Source organism: Pongo pygmaeus, chromosome 3 (genome assembly GCF_028885625.2).
Source record: "Pongo pygmaeus isolate AG05252 chromosome 3, NHGRI_mPonPyg2-v2.0_pri, whole genome shotgun sequence".
NCBI classification, from domain to species: domain Eukaryota; kingdom Metazoa; phylum Chordata; class Mammalia; order Primates; family Hominidae; genus Pongo; species Pongo pygmaeus.
In genome coordinates, this window is record NC_072376.2 from 34,782,804 (window position 1) to 34,803,146 (window position 20,343).

Sequence of the window (20,343 nt, forward strand, 5' to 3'; positions counted from 1 at the left end):
AAATAGATTTACACCGAAAATATTATCTCTGTAATTTGGAAGATATCTTGGGGGAAAACAAATTTCAAATCAAGATAGAAATTTCCAAGAAAGTCCAGGCAAAAGCTGATAATATGTTGAAATATGAAAGGCATAGAGAAAACAAATACATATAAAACATATCCAAGTGGTAAAAAAATAGAGCTTGGGAATGAAAAAGGTGAAAGAATTGAGACATCATTTATGATCTATTACATTTATATACCATGCATGAGGGATTACGGCATGTTTGGCATCAAAGTCCTCAATGGATGAGGTGCTTAGAAGTTTGGTAGAATGCAGAAATGAGCAAAGAGAGAGGGACATAGAGTTTAATACTTTTTTTATAATTTCCATTTTATTCTAGATTAAAGAGTACATGTGGAGGTTTGTTACATGGGTATATTGCATAATGCTGAGGTTTGGAATGCAAATGATCCTTTCACCCAAGTAGTGAGCATAGTAACCAACAGATGATTTTCAGCCCATGCCCCTCTCTCTCCACCCCGTCTAGTAGTCCTCAGTGTCTGTTGTTCTCATCTTTATGTGCATGTGTATTCAGAGTTTCGCTCCCACTTATAAATAAGAACATGTGATACTTGGTTTTCTCTTCTTGCATATATTCACTTAAGATCCTCCAGCTCCATCTATATTGCTGCAAAGGACTTGATTTTGTCATTTTTATAGATGAATTGTTTTCCACTGTGTATATGAATCACATTTTCTTTATCCAATCCACTTTTGAAGGGCACTTAGATTGAGTCTTTGCTATTGTAAATGGCACTGTGATACAGATATGAGTGTATGTGTCTTTTTGATAGAATTGTTTTCCTTTGGGTATATTCCCAATAGTAGAATTGCTGATTCTAGTAAGAATTCTATTTAAGTTATCTGAGAAATCTCCAAGCTTCTTTCCACAGTGGCTGGATTGGTTTGCATTCTCACGAAGACTGTATAAGCGGTCCTTTTACTCCAAGCCTCACCAGTATCTGTTATTTTTTGACTTTTTAATCAGCCCCACTCTGACTGATGTGAGATGGTATCTCATTGTGGATTTTATTTGATTTATCTTATGATTAGTGAAGTTGAGCTTGTTTTTATGTTTTTGGGCCACTTGTACATCTTGTTTTGAGAAGTGTCTGTTCATGTTCTTTTCCTGTTTTTATATTGGATTATCTGCTTTTCTTTTTCCTTGCTGACTTATTTATGTTCCTTGTGGATTTTGGACAGTATTAGACTTCTAACAGATGAACAGTTTGAAAATATTTTCTCCAATTCTGTAGGTGTCTGTTTAACATATTGGTAGTTTATTTTGCTATGCTGAAGATTTTTACTTTAATTAGGTCCCACTTGTCAATTCCTGTTTTTGTTGCAATTGCTACTGAGGAATTAGCCATAAATTCTTTGCCAAAGCCACTGTCAAGAAGGGTATTTCCTAGGTTTTTGTCTAGAATTTTTATAATTTTATGTTTTACATTTAAATCTTTAACCCATCTTCAGTTAATTATTGTGTATGGTGAGAGGGGTCCAGTTTCATCTTCTGCATGTGGCTAGCCAGTTATCACAACACCATGTATTAAATAGGCAGGCATTTCCCCATTGCTTGTTTTTTTCAATTTTGTCATATATTAGATGGTTGTGTTTGTGTGGCCTTATTTCTGGGTTCTCTATTCTGTCTCATTGGACTATGTGTCTGCTTTTGTACTAGCACCATGTTGCTTTGGTTATGAGTCTATTATGAGTCTATTATCTATATTAGATATAAATGTATCTGATATATATTTATATATACTAGATAGTCTATATATAGACTTTATAAATTCTAATATTAGTCTATTATGAGTCAGATAATTTTTTTAGATCTTGTAGGCATGATTCATTGTCTTTTATTCTTTTTCATTTTGTATCTTTCAAGTGTGTATTTTTAGATAGTCTGTTTTCAGGGTCACTAATTCTTTCCTCTGCTAGATCAGTTCTCCCATTAAGAGATTAATGCATTCTTCAGTATGCCAGTGGCATTAATCTACTCCAGAATTTCAGCTTGACTTTTAAAAATTATTTCAATTTTTGTGTTAAATTTATCTGATAGATTACTGAATTTCTTCTCCATATTATTTTTAATTTCTTTGAGCTTCCTCAAAACAGCTGTTTTGAATTATCTATTTGAAAATTGAAATTTCCTTCTCTCCAGAAGTGGTCCCTACTGCCTTATTTAGTTTGTTTGATGAATTCATATTTTCCTAGATGGTCTTGATGCTTGTGAATGTTCTTTGGTATCTGGGTGTTGTTCATTGGTGTCTGGGCATTTTCTGCAAGGGATTCAGTGATGTGAAGACACAAGTGTGGAAGATCCCTTTTTAAAACAAACTAAAAAAAAATGGTGTACACCCAGTATGGTGCCCACTACTACAGCTCAAGCACAGGGAGCAGTTAGAGGGACCTTGAGTGAGCAAGGTAATGTTCTCAAGAAAAGTGGATGTCCACTTTTACCACTTCTTTCAACATCCATTGCACTCTAGCCTGGGTGACAAGAGCAAAACTCTGTCTCAAAAAAAAAAATAAAGGAAGGAAGGAGGGAAGGAAGGAAGGAGAGAGAGAGAGAAAGAAAGAAAGAAAAAAAAAGAAAGAAAGAGAGAAAGAAAGAAAGAAAGAAAAAGAAAGAGAAAGAAAGAAAAAAAGAAAGAAAGAAAGAAGAAAAAAGAAAGACAGGAAGGAAGAAAGGAAGAAAGGAAGGAAGAGAAAAGAGTGGTAAAATGAATTTGGAAGTAACTGCTCTTCCTCTATTTTTCAAAATAGTTTCAGTAAAATTGATATTAGCCATTCTTTAAATGTTTGCTAGAATTCAGCAGAAAATCCATTGGTTCCAGGACTTTTCTTTACTGGGAGACTTTTAATTGTGGCTTTCATCTCATTAGTTGTATTTGGTCTGTTCAGGTTTTGGATTTCTTCCTGGTTCAATCTGGATAGGTTGTATGTAACTAAGAATCTGCTAATTTATTCTACATTTTCCAATTTATTGGCATATAGTTGTTTATGGTAGCAACAAATAATCCTTTGAATTACTGCAATATCAATTGGAATGTCTTCTCTTTCATATCTGATTTTATTTGGATCTTTTCTCTTTTTTTCTTAGTCTGACTAAAAGTTTGTCAATTTTGCTTAACTTTAAAAAAAAACAACTTTTAGTTCCATTTATCTTTTGTATTTTCTGTATTTCAAATTTATTTATTTTGCTCTGCTCTTTATTATTTCTTTTCTCCTACTAATGTTGGATTTGGTTTCCTCTTGTTTTTCTAGTTCTTTAAGATGCATCATTGGTTTTTTATTTGAAAATTTTCCTCCTTTCTGATGTAGGTACTTAGAGCTGTAAGCTTCCATTTTAATACTGCCTTTACTGTATCCCATAGGTTTTGGTATGTTGTGTTTTTATTGTCATTTAGTTCAATAAATTTTTCAATTTTCTTCTTAATTATTTCATTGACCCACTGGTCATTCAGAAGCATATTGTTTAATTTTCATGTAATTGTATAGTTTCCAAAATTCCTCTAGTTATTAATTTTTAGTTTTATTCCATTGTGGTCAGAGAAGAAGATTGATATTATTTCCATTTTTAATGTTTTGTAGCTTGTTTTGTAAGCAAACATATAGTCTATTCTTGAGAATGATCTATGTGAATAGGAAAAGAATGTGTATTCTGCAGCCTTTGGATACAATGTTCTGTAAATACTGATTAGTTCCATTTGGTCTACAGTGCAGATTAAATCTGAAGTTTCTTTGTTGATTTTCTGGCTGGAAGATCTGTTCAATGCTGAAAGTCAGGTGTTAAATTCTCCAGCTCTTATTGTATTGGGATCTATCTCTGTCTTTATCTCTAATAATATTTCCTATATATACATCTGGGTGCTTTTGTGTTTGGTGTGTGTGTGTGTGTGTGTGTATATATATATATATATATACACACACACACACATATATACTTAAAATTGTTATATCCTCTTGATGAATTTATGCCTTTCTCATTATATAGTGACATTCCTTGTCTCTTCTTACAGTTTTTGTCTTGAAATCTATTTTGTCTAATATAAGAATAGAAACATCTGCTCTTTTTTGGTTTACATAGGTGTGAAACATTTTTTTCCATCCTTTTATTTTCATTTTACACAGGTTTTTATAACTGAAGTGTTTTTTCTTGTAGGCAAGAGATCAGTGGGTCTTGTTTTGCCATGCATTCAGCCAACCTATGTCTTTTGATTGGAGAGTTTAGTCCATTTACATTTAATGTTATTACTGATAATTAAGGACTTACTTCTCCCATTTTGTTATTATTTTTCTGTTTGTTTTGTGGTCTTCTCTTTTCTTCTTTCTTTCCTCTCTGTTTTCTTTTAGTGAAGGTGATATTTTCTCTGGTGTTGTGATTTAGTTCTGCGCTTTATATTTTTTGTATATCCATTGTATGTTTTTTGCTTTGAGGTTACCATGAGGCTTGCAAATACCGTTTTAATAAGCCATTATTTTAACCTGATAGGAATTTAACAGTGTTTGCATAAACAAATAGACAAAGAAAAAGGAAACTAATAAAATTCTACATGTCAATTTTGCCTCTCCACTTTTTAATTGTTCGTTTATATTTTTGAAAAAATGTTGTAGTTCTAATTTTTTATTGGTTCATTAGTCTTTCTACTTAGTATAAGAGTAGTTTACATATGACAGTTACATACAGGGTTATAATATTCTAGGTTTTTCTGTGTACTTACTATTTTGTACCTTTAGGTGATTACTTATGCTCATCAACATTCTTTTTTTTTTCTTCTGATAGAAGTACTCCCTTTAGCATTTCTTGTAGTACAGGTCTAGTTTTGATGAAATTTCTCAGCTCTTTGTCTAGGACAGTCTTTATTTCTCTTTCATGTTTGAAGGATATTTTCACTGGATATACTATTCTAGGGTAAATGTGTGTGTGTGTGTGTGTGTGTGTGTGTGTGTATTTTTTTTTCCATTAGCACTTTAAACATGTCATGCCACTGTCTCCTGGCTGTAAGGTTTCCACTGAAAAATCTGCTCCCAGACTTATTTGAACTCCATTTTATGTCATTTGTTTCTTTTCTTTTGCTGCTTTTAGGATTCTTTTATCCTTGATCTTTGGCAGTTTGATTATTAAATGTCTTGAGGTAGTCTTCTAAACCTTTTCTACTTGAATGTTGATATTTTTCTCTAGGTTTGGGAAGTTCTCTCTTATTGTTGCTTTGAATAAACTATCTACTCGTATCTCTTTCTACCTCCACTTTAAGGCCAGTAACTCTTAGATTTGCCCTTTTGGGAATTTCTAGATCCTGTAGGTGTGCTTCATTTTTTTTTTTATACTTTTTTCTTTTGTCTCCTCTTACTGCGTATTTTCAAATAGACTGTCTTCTAACTATTATTTTCTTCTGCTTGATCTATTCTGCTTTTAATAGGCTCTCATGCATTCTTCAGTATCCCAATTGTATTTTACAGCTCCAGAAAATGTTTATTATTTTTAATTATCTCAATCCTTTGTTAAATTTCTCTCACAGAATTCTGAATCCCTTCTATGTGTTATCTTTAATTTCTTTGAGTTTCCTCTACACAGCTATTTCGGATTATCTGTCTTAAAGGTCACATATCTGTTTCCCCAGGACTAGCACCTGGTGCCTTCTTTAGTTCACTTGGTGAGGTTATGTTTTCCTGGATGATATTGATCCTAGTAGTTGTTCTTCATTGTCTGGGCATTAGAAAGTTTTATATTTATTTTAGTCTTCATCAGCTTGGCTCATTTGTGCCCATCCTTCTTGTAGAGGGTATCCAAATACTTGAAAGGACTTGGGTGTTGTGATCTAAGCTGTATCTGCTTTAGGTGGCAACCAAAACCCAGTAATGTTATGGTTCTTGAAGACTTACAGATCTGGGACTGCTGCCTTACAGTTGAAGTTGAAGACTTTCAGAGCCTTACAGTTGCCAGGACTGGGTCCTTCCTTTCAAGGCATTGAGTTTTCTTCTGGCCTTGATGATTTTGGAAAAGATCTTGGAGAATTCTCTTGATTACCAGGCAGAGACTGTTGTGTTCTTTCATCACTTACTCCCAAATGGTCTCTCTCTTTTTTCTGAGCTATGTAAAGCTAAGAATGGAGTGACACGAGCACCCACTGTGGACATCGTCACTGTAACTGTGCTGGGTGAGACCTGAAGCTAGCACAGCACTGAGTCCTGCCCTGGGCCTGCTGTTACCACTCCCTAGCAAGTGCCTATTTTGGCTCAAGGCCCTGGGGCTCTTTAATCAGCAGGTGGCAAATGTAGCCAGGCCTGTGTCCTTCCCTTCAAGGTGGCAAGTTCTCGCAGGCTCGGGTGGGGCCAGAGGTGCTGTCTGGGAGTCAGTGATTAGAGTCAAAGACCTTAGATACCTACTAGTTTTCTATTGTACTGCCACTTAGATGGCACTCACACAAAAGATGCAGTCCTTCTCATTCTTCCTTCCCTTTCAAAGGCACAGAAGCATCACCCCATAGCCACTGACACCACAAGCCATGAGGAGATCTGCTGGACCACTGCCAATGTTCTCTTTAGGCCCAAGGTCTCTTAAGTCAGCTTGTAGTGTATTGTCTCTGCCTCGGACTCACCCTTCAAGACCTTGGGTTCACCTCTGGCCCAGCCAAGCTCCAAAGATGCCATACAAGAGTCAAGTCCTGAATTCAGGGACAACAAGAGCCTAGTTGGTGCTCTACTTCCAACCCCCTGTAGCCATGCTGGTACCTAAGGTCCAAGTCAAAGTCCCCTTTACTTTTCCCTCTGCTCTTTTAAAACAGAAGGAGTTTTGCCCCATAGCCACCACAGCTGGTAATGTGCTGAGTCTCACCTGAAGCCAGCAAGTCTCTGAGGCTCACCCAAGGTCCTGAGTATTATCATACCTGAGTATGATACATACCTGAGTACAATCATACCTGAGTATTATTGCTGGTTGTTCAGGACTCAACGGCTCTTCAGTTAGCAGGTGATAAATGTTTCCAGGACTGGGTCCTTCCTTTCAAGGCATTGAGTTTTCTTCTGGCCTAGAGTGTGTCTAGAAATGTTTTCCAGGAGCTAGGGACTGGAACAGGGACTCCCAAGTCTGACCAGTGCCCTATCCTTCTCTGATTGAGCTGGTATGCAAGATGCAAGACGAAGTTCTCCCCAACCTTTCCTCTCTTCTCCTCAAGCAGAAGGAAGGGGTGTGTTTTGGAGATGCAAGCTGTGCAGCCAGGGGCCTGGGGAGGGGTGATGCCTGCACTCCCTTAGCCGTGTCTGAATAGGTCATGTACCTCCCCAGTCCACTGTCACTGGGCCCAGTTCAGACCTAGGACTCGCGTAAGAGTTGCAGTCTTTATGGCCTAGACTCCCTTTCCAGTTTATTTAGAGAACTGGAGCATTTTGGCACTTGGTGGCAAGGTTTGCACAAACTCAAGTTCCAGTCACTGGACTTAGCAATTCCCCTCTGGTCTGGTTTAAATGCTCCTTCCATTGGTGGGTGTCAGAAGAGTTTGCTCCGGTTTTCTTTTCTGCTCTAACAGGACAGCACTGACTTCAATGCCTCACAATTGCTGTGTTCTCCCTCCCCCAGTGCCCACAGGAGCTTCCTGAACCAGGCTGCCATCTGGAGGTGGGGGAGGGTGGCATCTGCAATTCAGGACTGTGCTTTTTCTATTTCTTCAGTGCCTCTTTCAGCAATACATGGTTAAAACCAAGTACTATAAGGGCTCACCTAATTTTTGGTTCTTATGAAAGTGTTTTGTTCTGTGTAGTTAGTTATTAAATTGGTGTCCTTGCGGGGATGATGAATGGTGGAGTCTTCTATTCCACCGTCTTGCTCTGTCTCCCTCCCATCATAAGTCTTCATTAAATATGGCTAAAATTCTTCCCAAACAGCTACATGAAAATCAAGACCTTATAATGTATTATTTTAACTCCTAGAGATCTTTGACTTATCCAGACCAGATATACCTGAATAAATACTCTTTCACGAGGGAAAGATCTTAGGTTGTGTTAACAGAGCAAATTATAAAGTAAAATATCAGCAATACTGCAAATACATAACCTATAGTGTAAGATAGGTCACATTCCCTCTGGATAAGGAGACAGAGGGAAATGGGGGTGGAACTTCTCTAGAAAGAGTTTTCCTTCCACGAACCCAGGAATATGGTGGTATTTAACTGGTTTGCATACCAGTTTGATTGTTAACAATAAACATTTATTTAGGGCATTATCACTAATGGACACTATTTACATGTAGAGCCATTTTGAAGCCCTATCTAAACAGAACAAGACTAATAATATGGGAGCAGGGCAGGGAAGTGCTGGGTAGAGAAAGGTAGTTTCCCTGGCGAGGGCTCCACCCTCAGACCTGTGCCCACAGACCTAAGTGAGAACAGGCACTTCTGTTTTCATTCACAAATGTTGCATTTTCCAAGACCACTCTGGCCCTCTATGCTCCCCATCTTGTGCCCATATAAACTTGAGAGACCTTAGCAGGCACACACACAAGTGGCTGGGCATCTAGAGGAGCAGAAGAACACACCGACAGACACCAGCAGACACTGACAGGCCATCGACGACGCAGACACCGAGGGGAATTCAGCAGGGGGCAGTCAGAAGAGAGTCGGACGGCTGGGTGACCCAACTCCGGGAGAAGACCACCTTCCCACTTCATCACCCTTCTGCCTCCCCATCCATCTCATTGAGAGCTACTTCCACTATTCAATAAAATCTTGCACTCATTCTCCAAGCCCACGTGTAATCCGATTTTTCCGATAGTCCAGGGCAAGAACCCCGGATACAGAAAGCCCTCTGTCCTTGCGATAAGGTAGAGGATCTAATTGAGGTGATTAACACAAACCGTCTGCAGATGGCGCAGCTAAAAGAGCATACTGTAACATGCTCACTGGGGCTTCGGGAGCTGTAAGCACTCAATCTAGACACTGCTGTGGGGTTGGAGCCCAAAAAACACTCCCCAAGACCTGAAAGTTTGGGCAGCGGGCACCAAAGAAGCAAGCCACACCCCTGTTGCAGGCCCTGCGAGGGGGATAAGGGAACTTCCTTCTCCTGTTTCACTGACATATTAGGAAATAAATAAAACTCCCCCTTTTTTCATTTACCTCAATTCTTTTTCCTATGGTGTCAGGATGGGGCAGTTAAGGAAAATATATATATATAAGGCACTGTCCTTCCTGTGTTATTTGAAAAAAATAATGGGTTGCTTCAATAGAGCACAATATAATAGAGCTTCAATAACATCACAGTTATTTTCTTTGGGTTCCAACATCAATAGTCCATAGCTTGGGCAAATCTTGAATATATGGTTTTATATTTTTTTTACAATAGCCATTATCAGGATTAAAAACTCTTCCTTATTGTAAAATAAATTGAACCTAAGTCAACATTTATTATGAAGTAAAAATTTATTAATGTTATAATACAACAATGAAAAATTATTTATAGAAATCTAGTTCTCTAAATTTAGAGTAGGACTAATTCTATGTTTTAATTTAAATTGTTAATGGATTTTTTTCCTGCTTAGTCAAAAAATGGTGCGAATGATTCCACAGTCTGTCATAACACTCCATTCTCCTAGTTCTATTGTTTTAGTATTGACCTGGTTGGATCAAGATTAATCAAAGTGGTTTGCATTTATTAATATTCACTCATGTATTTATGAGATTTTTTCTGACTTTTTTGATATATGTTGATATTGAAAATTTTTTATGTCACTGTTTTTCTCAAGATATATCACAAATAAGTTGAATTTAAAATTCCAACTCTAGGGTTCCTCAATTCTTTCTATATCTTGGTCCAGTGTTTGAAAGCCACAGCAGGCACTGTAAAAGTTATCAACACTTAATCCCTCTACTCCAGTTTACAATATTATAGAATCTAGACCTTTATAATAATATTTTCTCCATAAAGATGCAAAAGTTAATTACCAACCTCAGCTTCTGCCAAAGCTGTTAAATATGTATGCTAGATATTAGATTAAATATATATCCTTTGAACTAACTTTACATAATTCAAGTACACAAAAATCTGTTCTTTAAGTAGCAAAATTTCAATCTTTTGAAATGTGACAATATTTAATATATATGTGTATGTGTGTGTGTATGTATACTTTTTAACATTTACATATATACATATTCTCGGTATTCATAATTGCTCCCAAATTATTATAAAATTTTCAGCTATTACAAAATTAAATTAGCCCCTTAAACAGTGAGAAAACTAGACAAAATATATGAAACAATTGTTTCATCATTGAACTCTAGCCAGCATAGGACTATGACTCATGAGAGAGGGAAAGTAATGAGGTAATTCCTATGATACTCTGTTTCTTCTGTCTGGAACCACATTATGGAATTCTTAGTAGAGATTAAGACCCCCAAGCAGAGCATAAAGTTTTCTCTAAGTGCATGAGACTGAAATTGATTTCCAATTATAGAATTTGCAAGGCAGTTTCCCAGAGAAAAGGGAACTATGAATAATAATAATCAGCTCCAGAAATTTGCATATAGTCACAATTGAATCTTTGTAGAGTATGAAGATGTGCCTGAACACAGAATCAATAGTCTAAGCAAAACATGAGTGGGGAGCTATAAGCTAACTAATCTCTAGAATTCACAAATTGCTGATAACTTTGCAGGTTCTGACAAGCTAGAGGGAATATCAGGGTATTTATTAGAGATTAAATAAAGGTCAAACCTTAGTACAGAGGCTGAAGTATCTCTAGAGTAAAAGCTAGCTTAGACCCTCCCTAATAAAGCATTTTAAGATAAGATTTTAATCTATAAAACTGAAGTACAATTTAATTGCTTCCTAGAAAAAAGACCAGTACTCTTTAAACCAAGCTCTTCCAACCTGTACTGGCTTTGAATGAAGCCCAACACAAATTCATAAACTTTCTTAAAACATTATGAGATTTTTAATAATTTTTTGGCTTATCAGCTATCATTAGTTTTAGTGTGTGGCCCAAGACAATTCGTCCTCCTCCAGTGTGGTCCAAGGAAGCCAGAAGACTGAATATCCCTGCTTTAAACAAACAAACAAACAAACAAAAAATCAAGACACTTAGCAATGTAAAATATACAATGTCCATCATCACACTAAAGAATTACTAGATATACCTAGAAGCAAAAAATAATATGATCTGTAATAAGAAAAAAAATTAGTCAATAGAAACGGACTCAGAAGTAAATTAGATGAAAGAACATGCAGACAAAGAAATTAAAAATGCCATTATTACTGTGAACAGGTACTTAAAGAAATGCATGAACACAGTGATGAGAGAAATAGAAAATATAGAAAAGAACTAACTGAAACTTTTTGTAATAAAGACTAAAATATTTGAAATTAAAACAAACAAAACACTGTAGATTTAGACATTGTCCTGTAAGAGATTATAAACATGACAATAAATATTATACAAAATGAATAGAAAAAAAGTATATAGAGAATGAATGTAAACACAGCCTCAGTTTAGGAAAGTACAAGTAATTTCATTATATTTTTATTTTACACCTTATGGCACTAATATAAAGTCAGCAAAAATTTCAAATTATGTCGTGTTATCAGATATCTTGTTTATTCCTTATTTTAATAGGAAACCTCTAGTTTTTTACTATTGAGAGAAAAAAACATTATAGACTGAATTATAATCAACAATAGTAGGTGAACTGATTGGTCAGGGAATATTATTTTAATAGCAGAGTGTGAAGAATTAACTCTATCAAATGACTTTTGAATATTGCTATATGATTTGATTTATTTTACACTGAGAATTTTAAAAATTCTAATTATTTAATTGCTTCCTTTTTAAGATTAGTTTTGCTAGGATTTGGTGAATTCTTCTTTAAATTTAAATATTAAGAATAAATTGGTGGAATATTTGCTAGTGAATTTTAGATGAGACGGATACAAGAAAATGCCTGTGGACACATGAAATATAATGAAGCGGTTGGGTGAGGGTTATTAACTAATCAAGAAATTACTGATAAGCAATTTGTCATGATGCAAGATTAATTAGAACACATATCAAAGATGACTTTTAAGTAACTTTACGTATTCATAAAATTTAGACATGCAATTCTGTGCTTATTTTTGTGACTTCCATTTAATTCTTGTAACCCATAACTTAGCTATGATGTTTCAATTTACTGTTAGTTTTTAATATACCAAAAGTTAAAGAACTTGTTATGTAGAAAAATAATTAAAATGTTGATTTAAATGAACCAAAAGAGACTTCTCAGAGCAAAATAATGCTGTATATAATTATAAAAACTAAATTAAATAACATGTAGCCCCTGCATTTATAGTAGACACAAATTACCACAAAGGGAAACTGTGAATTTCAATTTATGTTATCTTTTCAAATCTCCTAGGTGAAGTTTACAGGCTAAATAAGTAGCTAATATGATTAGATATATGAGAATGTTCAGTAATAAGACCAAAGATCAAAACTAATCATAAGAATTATGAACAGGGAAGAACCTGGAGGGTTATGGTATTAGCTAGAAAAAATTAAAACTAAAATTATATGAACTACAGTTTCAAAGATCAGCAGTGATGAGAAAAAGAAAAATATATGTAGTCTATATCTAGCCATTGAAAAATGCATAAATTCTTTCTCTACTTATTTCATTAATGTAGCTAACACTTACTGTTATTGTGCTTACAGCTGTAAGCTTGAACCAGAACTTCAAGAAATTCGAGTGATGTGTTTTATCATTCAACACATTGTATCCTAGAACAAAGGTATAAAAAGTAGGATAGTTTTCTCAGTATATCTTCCCCCAAGTTGCTGCTTTTAAGGATTCCTCTATGCTCATCTCAATTTTGCAGGAAACTTACAAGCAAATATTACATTTTCCCTCTCATTAACCAAATAATTCTTCCACGTTTGCTTCTACTTTTTCTTCTTACCAGGTGTTTCCCACAACTTCTACATCAATAGCTCATCACTACATTGTTTCATATTAATAATTCCTATAAATTATCTGCATCATTGTGACAGAAATGGTGGCATTTGCCTGAGTTTCCTGAATTCTACTCTGCCACAACTGAAGATAAATTCAATGTATAATAACTAAGAAAATAAGGAAGGAAAGGCAAAGTCTTTCCTACAAGCCTAATGAAAGTATGATATACATCTATTTTCCACCAGTCTGAATGTACATTGTGTGTGTGTGTGTGTGTGTGTGTGTGTGTGTGTTGGGAGGAGGTACAAAGAGAGAGGAGTTTCCCAAGATATTAGTAAAACACATGACTAAGAAAAGACAAAAAAGAAATGTAAAGAGATCACCTTTAAGAGACTTAACCTTTTCTCTCATGATTACAGCTCTTTACATTCTGTTACCCAAACCTAGCACTTAAAGGTTTGTAAACTGGAACCATCTTTAAAATGTATATCTTCATATCAAGTCTAGAACAATGGAGCAGGCGACTAGAAAAGAGCACTGAGTTTATCTTTAGAAATCTAAATCTGCATATTTTATTTTCTTAATTTGTTTCTGGGAAAGGCAATGATCCTCAGCCTGAAAAATATTCAACCTATGTTGCCTTCAAGTCAAGTCCTGTGCTGTGTCTGAAATTCTCATTCTCGGTGTTCCAGATGAATGTGCTGTTTATGTGAAATGATTTTCAGAGAGGAAAGAGGTGACACCACCTCTAGTCTTCCCATGAATGGGTCTGATAATCTGTGAGTGTATATCTAGACCACTGTAGTACTAACTAGTTGAAATTTGGACATTCAATAAAGGCAGATGAACTTTCCCTCTTCATGTGATGTTTAACTTTATGTTTCAACTTTGGCTAGGCCATGGTATCTAGATATTTGGTAAAATATAAGTCTATATGTCACCTGGGAGTGTATTTTTAGTTGATATTAACATTTAAATCAGTAGGCTTTGAGTAAAGCTCATTACATTCCCATAATGTGGGTGGGACTCATCCAATAAGATGAAGGCCTTAAGAGAAAAAGACTGAGGACCACTCAGACTGAGACTGAGAAAGAAGAAATTCTGCTTCCAACAGCCTTTGGACTCAAACTGCAACATCAACTCCCCGCTGTGCCTCCAGCCAGTAGAATTCCAGACATCTCCAACAGTCATGTGAAACAATTATTTAAAATAAATCTCTCCTCTTTATTTTGTATTCCAATAGTAGTGATTACACAATTTGCTGATGAACTTGAAGTGGGTTGTGAGAGAAAACAAAGAATCAAGGAAGAATCAAAAGTTTGGATCTGAGTAACTGAAAGAAAAGTATTGATTTTGCAGAGAGGGAAAAAGCTGCATAAATAGCAGGTTCATGGGATGTACAAATCTAGACTTCAGAAGTCACAAGTGTAGATAGAAATTTGACCATTGTTAACATCAGATTTAAAATTTCTTAAAGATACCACAGGCTTCAATATGAACCCTCAATGTGAAGTCCTTTACTATGTGCCAGTGTCAATACCAGGGCTCTAAACACCTCTCTAAATTCCAGGCACGAGTATAAATCCACTTGCATGAGGCTGGTGAGACAGAACACTCACATAACAAGTTAAGCAAAGCAACTTTTTAATTCACAGACAGGCAGCAAGGGACAACAGAAGCCTAGGGTTCATGGTAAGCCAATTCCCTAAGACTTAAGAAAGCTGTCCACTGTGGATGAAGTTTTGTCTGTACATGCCCCACTTTGCACCACAGCTGAGAGGTGGTAAAAGCATAATCTGCCCTGGGTTTTATACCAGGGGACAACCTGTACTGGGCTATAGCGTTAGAGGACATCCTACTCTAGGAGAGACTAAAACAGATGTTGGGCTTTTCAAGCTAGTGTCTTTTCATCTCAGAATTTTGCATTCCAGGCATATTCTACAGTTATTCTTGAGAACTACAGGTGAGAAAGGAGGAAGAACTGAGTTGGCCAAAGCCAGCTAGAGACTTGTCTTTCATGAAGATCTCCAGATGGTAGAGTTTAGAGTGATGGAAAGAAACTATCAACAAATCTAAGATACAGTGACTACATGAGTAAAAAAAAACAAACAAAAAAAATAGGAATATATGGTGCCCTGGTAAACCTGTGTTTCAAGGAGGAAGGATGATAAAATGTATTAAACAATTCTCATAAGTTTAGTCCATTAATTGACCACTAAATTTGGCATGCCGAGCTCATTGCTCATCTTTATATGAGTGGCTGTAGGAGGAGGATAAATGGAGTATTTTGGATTAAAAAAAGGTGAGAAATAAATTGCAGACAGCTTGTATAGACACCTGTTTTAAGAATTTTTGCTAAAAATTTTGAAGAAATTGAGAAATAAATAATGTTATTCTTTCACAAAACTTTCCTTTACCTGACAAAGCAAAACATGTTTTAACATCTTCTGAAAGATATTCCTACACTCTTTCTGCTCAATAGTTGGTTAACTCAATGTGAATCCTCCAAGTATTTGGAAAAAATTAAAATAACTTTAAAAGAATAATTTGAATAAATTTTTAAAATGATTTGCATAGGGTCTATAAATGTGTCTTTCCAAGTACAAATTTAGATGCTCAAGTTTAGCACCCACCAACTCTAAGAACATTTACTCTTTTGAAAATTATAGGTCTTGCCAAGCTTTTACTACTCTATAAAGCTCTGATTTAAATAGTATCCTCCTAATCTGGATAACATTTCAATCTCATAATTATCTTACTATATCATCTCTTTTGCAGATAATTATCTCACCTACCTATTGCGTATCTAAACTTAAGTGCTTAGCAGCCAAGCACTATATCCTCTCTCCATTCCCATTCTTTGCAATACAAATTGAAGAATTTTTTTTCTAAATAACTTAAAGCAACTTAGAGAGGAGGCTTAAGAGTGCTATTATGGGTGGGTTGATAGACATAGCATGTACCATGATATTTAAGCATATTATATTTTTGCTTTCAGGTAATGCTGTGCAAAGTAAATCTTGCAGTTTGCAAAGCCACTTTCAAGTTCACAGAGCCCTTGATAAACCCAAATTTAACAAAAGCGAAAAACAGAACAGGACATGATAACAAGATAAAAGTGCATGGGGCTCAAAGATTCATCCATTGAGATGCAAGGAGATGGACAGATTTTTTCTGGAGGAAGATATTTGTGTGTGTGTTGGGGAGGAACAGCATTAAAAATATTTACCAGTGTCTATTAGACTTTGAAGCTGTCTACATTAAAATCATGCAAGATATAGAGAAATAATAATATTATTCAGAAAAAAACAAATTGTGAAATAAAATAGATAAGATCATATTTTTGTTTCTGCTCAGGGGACAAATTTGATATAATAATATAAATATGATGGTGGTATTTAATTTTATTATTAACTGATAGACAAGCAGACATATTTAAAATGATCATACTATTGAATAAAGTTTTTAATTAATTATGAAAAAATAAAGTTAAAATTAACATTTTCTGAAAAAATTATTGTAGTATTGTAGAAATACAGGAAAGTGAATGAAAAGAATAAATGGGATGGAGAGTAGTAAAATAAGCTGAAGGAAAAGTATCAGAAGAATACTAAGCAGCCATAACAAAGAATGAGTCATGTCCTTTGAAGGGACGTGGATGAAGCTGGAAACCATCATTCTCAGCAAACTAACACAGGAACAGAAAACCAAACACCACATGTTGTCCCTCATAAGTAGGAGTTGAACAATGAGAACAAGTGGACACTTGGAGGGGAACATCACATACTGGGGACTGTTGGGGGTGTGGGGGTTAGGGGAGGAATAGCATTAGGAGAAATACCTAATGTAGATGACAGGTTGATGGGTGCAGCAAACCACCATGTATACCTCTGTAACAAACCTGCATGTTCTGCACATGTATCCTAGAACTTAAGGCATAATAAAAATAAAAAGTAAAAACTGTAGAAAGCCCAGAAATAGACCCCTATGTATATGAAACTTTGCTACAAAAGATGTCCTGGAAGACCACTGAGCAAAGCAAGGAGTATAGAATAACTGGAATATAGATCATGAGCCATCTATTAAAAGACATGAAAAATGTAAAATTAGATCTGTACCTAACTGCATGTGAAAAATTAACTATAGCTGTTTTATATATCAAGTGTAAACTTAACAAATTTAAGAATATACAGGTGCATTTGTTTATCAAGAAAGAAGTAATTGCTTAGACAAGACCCAAAGATTGAAACATTTAACTACATTAAAATTTAAAACTTTGTTTTATAAAATGACATCTTAAAACTATAAGATAATAACTAGGAGAATATACTCATAACGTATGTAACCAACAAAGAAGTAATATTCGTAAATCCTGTAAAACCAATTTGAAAGCATACATATCCAATGGACAAATCGGTAGAAAAAAATGAACAGGAATTTAACAGGTGAAACAGTTATACCTAACAGATTTTAAAATAAAGGTTCAACTTTACTATTAAGCAAGAAAATGCAAATAAAGACTATAATGCAATACTATCTTATTCATATTCAATTTGCTAAATAAGAAATATGAGAAAAACACACAAGGGAAAGAATGTAAATTAATCATATCTATTACACATTTCTGGTAGGAGTCAAAATGGACAGAACAAAATTGGAAAAAAGTTACATTATGTGATAAATATGTGTATACCTTATGGCCTGCATTCTTTGAGGTAAACACTCAAGAGAATGTTTTGCACAGAAACAACCGAAGACATTAACAAGAAATTGTTATTATGGTAATAATGTTATTAATATTAAAAAGCTTGAAAACAAACAAAATGCCTACCAACAGGAAAGTGAAAACATATCTTGATATATTATACAATGATTGATAATATAGCAATAAAAATGGAATGAACTAAAGAGACATACAACATTTTAGGTGAATACTGGTAACATTAATATTGAGTAAAAAGTAAGAACTTCCACAACACTACATGTGGTATGATCCCCACTACAAACAACTGGGCTGTCTGTGATTTTCTTCTGAGGATATGATCAGAAAGATGAGCTTACATAATAGACGGTGTCTGCTGCCAGTCCAAAACATCTGATTTTAATATGGAACATCTCCAGGTAATATTAGTAGAGGGGAAAGTCTGCCACCATTAGGAGTTTTAATGTTAATATTTATTGAGGAAATATCCTTCCCCATGTTTTTTCACACATATAACTGCAATTAATCTCCCCAAATAACTGTGCAAATTGACATCATTATGTCAGTTTTCTATATGCAGAATGTGGAGTTAAGAAAGTTTGAGGAATTTGATTTATAGAAAAGTAGAGCCATGACCGTTGGAGGCCTACTCATACATTTTACTTTTACAGACTAAAACAACTTAAAAATAGTGTTGACAAATTTGACTCTTCTATTCACTATTTATTTACCTACTAATTATACATACAATATGAATTTATATCACAGGTTTTATTATGGTGATTGTTTTTGTTCCTGATGCACTGAATTATATTAAGCTTTTTTTTTCCATATATGGCCTTCTGTTATTTTAAAAAATAAACGATTCAATTAAGAACTTACTATAGCATGATTCACTTGAATAAACTGACTTTCGAACCAAACAACAATGAAATGACCTGTTTCTTATGTCTATTCATGGTTTTCTCCCTAACTCTTCAATCTACCATCTTCACAGAGGTTTTCCTGTTTGAGGATACCATGATTTCTTTCCTATTTAAATTTTTATACTTTTATTACACATATATGTATGATTTAATGATATAAGATTAGTTTTGATTGGACATTATAAAATATCATGTTATTACTTCAGGACTTTCTTTTTGGCAACTCATGGTTAAGTTACTAGGATTCTTTCATATCATTGCATAATTACACCTACTCTAATATATGCCATTGTGTGAAAATACAGCTTATGTATACATTTTTCCTATCAAGACATTTTGATTGTTTTCAGATAATTAGTTTTTAAACTACCACCAACAGATCAAAGCTATAAACATTATTGTCCTTGTCCTTTGATACAGATGACAGTACCACTATTGTTTTTAAAGTGTTCAATACTCCCTATCCATTCACAATGACCAAATCATCCTACTGATCCATATCTTCTCCAATATTTGGTGTTGTCAGACTGAATTTCTGCCAATGGACAGCATGTAAAAACTTACTTGAAAAGAAATTTTGATGTTTATGTCTCTTATAATCAAAGAGGTTTAGGCTTTCTTCATATCTTTTTTTTTTTTTTTTTTCCGGCAATTGGTGTTTTTTCTTCTATGAACTACTTTTCATGACTTATTTTTTTCCAGTTCTCACTCGTTATTTATTTTCTGTATTATTGCTTTCTAGGAGTTTATTATTCTTGGAATTAATTACTGACATATTCTGTCACTTTGAATGCATGAAATATAATATATAAAACACGAAATAAAGTATATATGATGAACATGTAATGTTGTATGTGTGTGTGTGTAAGTGACAGTGGGGAAGCCAAATAGATCTTCCCTGTTGCATCACTGTGCATAGTCTTTCTATGCTACTGTTAGTATTAGCCTTAAATATCTAAAATTATTTAGCTAAATATAGGAGTTATCCTTATAATAAATTTCCATGTGAATTTGCCCCAGGACTGAAATTCTTTACTGCTAGTAATAAAACAAAAGAAAATACTTGCTAACCACCATTGTGGTCAAGATAATGCATCAAAAATACAGAATAAAAATTATAATACAATATTATAGTAGGCTAGTACTTTCTTATATTTTATCAACATCTATTGGTAAACAATGTTGCCTTTATTTCTATCACAGAAGAAATAGGTTTGCAGGATAATATTCTAGCGTACAAATCTCTTAAGCTTTGCATGGGTTAGCAAAGAACATTTTCCTAAACTATGGGGAAAAGTAGCTATATCATATACATATTTTTTCTTGTCTGGCTAATAGAATATGAATTGTTCACCTTTCAAAATGTTTTATGAGCCTATAAGCCTTTGACCTTTTTATTACGTTTTTATTATTACACCATCTAACACAATTATATTTCCATTGCCCTCCTGTCAATGATCTTCCTCATTCTGGTGATAAATCTTACTCTATTGAATTCTTCCTTTTATTGCCAACCTAGCACTCGAACTGTCTCATAGATATTCATTTTATTTTAAACAGTTATCAATACCTTTCAGAATCTGAATCCTTTAGTGAATGAATATTTCCTTAAAATCCTATTTATTTCAGTGTCAAAATGATCAATTATCTGGATCAATTTTCCGTTCAATTTCTAAACTTAAGGATTTAATGTACCTATTTCTGATATTTGAATCAAAGAATACAATTATTTTATATTAGAGTAATATAT